This window comes from Moschus berezovskii, chromosome 18, assembly GCF_049115385.1.
Source record: "Moschus berezovskii isolate FMDL1 chromosome 18, NW_MosBer_1.0, whole genome shotgun sequence".
Lineage (NCBI taxonomy): Eukaryota > Metazoa > Chordata > Mammalia > Artiodactyla > Moschidae > Moschus > Moschus berezovskii.
Window position 1 is genome coordinate 76,003,071 of NC_142477.1, and position 3,547 is coordinate 76,006,617.

The following is a 3,547-nucleotide window of genomic DNA, read 5'->3' on the forward strand; positions in this document are numbered from 1 at the left end:
ATTGATATTTCTCCCGGCAATCTTGATTCCAGCTTGTGCTTCTTCCAGTCCAGCATTCCTCATGATATATTCTGCATATAAGTTAAATAAGCAGGGTGACAATATACAACCCTCACATACTCCTTTTCCTATTTGGAACCAGTCTGTTGTTCCATGTACAATTCGGACTGTTGCTTCCTGACCTGCATACAAGTTCCTCAAGAGGCAGGTCAGGTGGTCTGGTATTCCCATCTCTTTCAGAGTTTTCCACAGTTTATTGTGATCCACACAGTCAAAGGCTTTGGCATAGTCAATGAAGCAGAAATAGATGCTTTTCTGGAACTCTCTTGCTTTCTCCATGATCCAGCGGATGTTGGCAATTTGATCTCTGGTGCCTCTGCCTTTTCTAAAACTTGCTTGAACATCTGGGAGTTCACGGTTCACATATTGCTGAAGCCTGGTTTGGAGAATTTTGAGCATGACTTTACTAGTGTGTGAGATGAGTGCAATTGTGTGGTAGTTTCAGCATTCTTTGGCATTGCCTTTCTTTGGGATTGGAATGAAGACTGACCTTTTCCAGTCCTGTGGCCACTGCTGAGCTTTCCAAATCTGCTGGCATATTGAGTGCAGCACTTTCACAGCATCATCTTTCAAGATCTGAAATAGCTCAACTGGAATTCCATCACCTCCACTAGCTTTGTTCATAGTGATGTTTTCTAAGGCCCACCTGACTTCACATTCCAAGATGTCTGGCTCTAGGTCAGTGATCACGTTATCGTGATTATCTTGGTCGTGAAGATCTTTGTACAGTTCTTCTGTGTATTCTTGCCACCTCTTCTTAATATCTTCTGCTTCTGTTAGGTCCATACCATTTCTGTCCTTTATCGAGCCCATCTTTGCATGAAATGTTCCCTTGGAATCTCTAATTTTCTTGAAGAGATCTCTTGTTTTTCCTATTCTGTTGTTTTCCTCAATTTCTTTGCAGTGATCGCTGAGGAAGGCTTTCTTATCTCTCCTTGTTATTCTTTGGAACTCTGCATTCAGATGCTTATATCTTTCTTTTTCTCCTTTGCTTTTCGCGTCTCTTCTTTTCACAGCTATTTGTAAGGCCTCCTCAGACAGCCATTTTGCTTTTTTGCATTTCTTTTCCATGGGGATGCTCTTGGTCCCTGTCTCCTGTACAATGTCACGAACCTCCGTCCAGAGTTCATCAGGCACTCTAGCTATCAGATCTATAGATAGATTTCCACTGTATAATCATACTTAGAGCCCTACAAAGAAAGCTGAGTACCGAAGAATTCATGCTTTTGAACTGTGGTGCTGGAGAAGACTCTTGAGAGTCCCTTGAACTGCTAGGAGATCCAACCAGTCCATCCTACAGGAGATTAGTCCTGAATATTCATTGGAAGAACTGTTGCTGAAGCTGAACTCCAATACTATGGCCACCTGATGCGAAGAGCTGACTCATTGGAAAAGACCCTGGTGCTGGGGAAGATTGAAGGCGGGAGAAGGGGATGACAAAGGATGAGATGGTTCGATGGCATTACTGACTCGATAGACATTGTTTGAGTAAGCTCCAGGAGTTGTGATGGACAGGGAAGCCTGGCGTGCTGTGGTCCATGTGGTTGCAAAGAGTTGGACACGACTGAGCAACTGAACTGCACTGAGCTGGAACCCTCAGAGGGAGTGAGGACCTGCTGATGCCTTACGTTTGGTTTCCAGCTCCTGGAACTGTGAGAGAATAAATTCCTGCCATCTTCAGCCACCCAGTGTGTGGCAGCTTGTTGAGGCAGTACTAGGATATGAATATCTGGCCTTCTCAGATCTTAGCGGGAGGGGCACCATGATCAGTTCATGATGTCTTCATGGTCTTAGGGGGGCACCATTATCAGTTCACGATGTCTGCGTGGTCGAGGAAGGAAGGGTGGCAGGCACATGAGTCATCAGCCAACTTTGACTTAGATCAACCAGATCTCTTGGTTGGGGGATTCCTCTGTGTCAGCAGATACCAGATCCTTCTATAAACTGTCATTCAGCACCAAACGGTCCAGAAATCCATCAAGATTTCTCTCCTTTAGCTGAGGGGAGATGGGTGGAGGTGTGGGAAGCAACAGTAGATTCATTGTCAGTGACTGGAGGAGCTCATCCTGAAAGTGGAAAGCATTTTGGGGCCTGGGGAGAAGTGAAGCATCCCACAGCTGCTCATCTTTTTCATTCCCCTCCTGCCTCCTCTCAGTGGGACCATAGAGAATCTTTCGGAGAAGACAGGCTTGATGTTGGGACATCATCCTGCAGTCCCATCCTGACTCCTGAGAATCTTCCTGGAGTTCTGCTTTTGTTGGAGTCACTCATTCTGAGTCTAACAGTCCTTCCTGCCAGCACCTCCTCATCTCCTTTGAGCCCTTCATACCACCATTGAAACCTTGGTTTTCTTGTTCTGACCATGGCAAAATGATAGCCAAACTCCCTCCTCCATGTAATGAAGGGGCAGTCCAGTGTGGGGAGGATCATTTGGGGACCCAGTCTTCTATCCTTTCTTGCTGTGTGATCTTGAAGAGCTTTCTATCACTGGCTCTCAGTTTGCTCATCTGCAAAATGGGAAGAAAATAACAATACCTGTTTCAAGGTGTTGTTTCAAGGTGTTGTTTTGTGCCCAGCACAGACACTGTATGGAAATATTTAAAAACAAAACATTGAGACAGACACACAAAATCAGTTGTCCTACTGACTTCTAGGCACTTCAACCTTGTCCTTAGCAGTTTTCTTTCCTGGACCTGTAAGTAACCACCACTTATTGAGTGCTGACTGCACTGGGCACCGTGCCACCTTATTCAGCCCTCACACCAGTCTGCTGAAGCGGGTGCTACTGATATGCCCTTTTAACAGATGAGAAGACCAAGAGTCACAGGGGACAGCGGCCTGACACAATAAATGGACGGTCTGTCTCCAGACTGTCCTAGGTCTGAGCTTCTGCACTGAAGAGCACTTCACGTGCTCCATCACTGTGCCCGGACTGGCTGGGGAGCCCACAACCTCTGTGGTCCCCTAGACCACACACTCTTCAAGGAGAGGGAATGAGCTCTCTGTCTTTCCATCCCAGGGACTCCACGCTGAGTCTGGGGCAGGATTGCAATCACTCAGCATGTCAGGCAAAATAAATAGTGGAGGGTTTGGGAAAACTGTCTTGCGTTTTAACAAAGTGGAAACTTCACGCTCTGACAAAGGTGATCTGAGATCGTCCACCTTCAACCCGTGTGTCCTCTCTTCAGCAGCACATACACTAAAGTTGGAATGACACAGAGAAGGTTAGCACAGCACCTGCATGGGGATGACACTCAAATTCGTGACGCGTTCCTTATTTGGGGACTTTCCTTGTGGTTCAGCTGGTAGAGAATCTGCCTGCAATGTGGGAAACCTGGGTTCGAACCCTGGGTTGGGAAGATCCCCTGGAGAAGGGAAAGGCTACCCACTCCAGTATTCTGGCCTGGAGAATTCCGTGGACTATATAGTCCATGGGGTCGCAAAGAGTCGGACACAACTGAGCGACCTTCACACTTTTCGACACTTG

The 3,547-nt window shown here is 46.7% G+C and overlaps 1 non-coding gene across 1 annotated transcript; it reads left to right on the forward strand.

Moving 5' to 3' along the window:
* The first annotated feature begins 3,235 nt into the window (after positions 1 to 3,235).
* On the forward strand, positions 3,236 to 3,342 carry LOC129553451 (U6 spliceosomal RNA). The gene has a single exon (XR_008685474.1). It is a non-coding gene; the product is annotated as a U6 spliceosomal RNA (small nuclear RNA).
* The last annotated feature ends 205 nt before the right edge of the window (positions 3,343 to 3,547 follow it).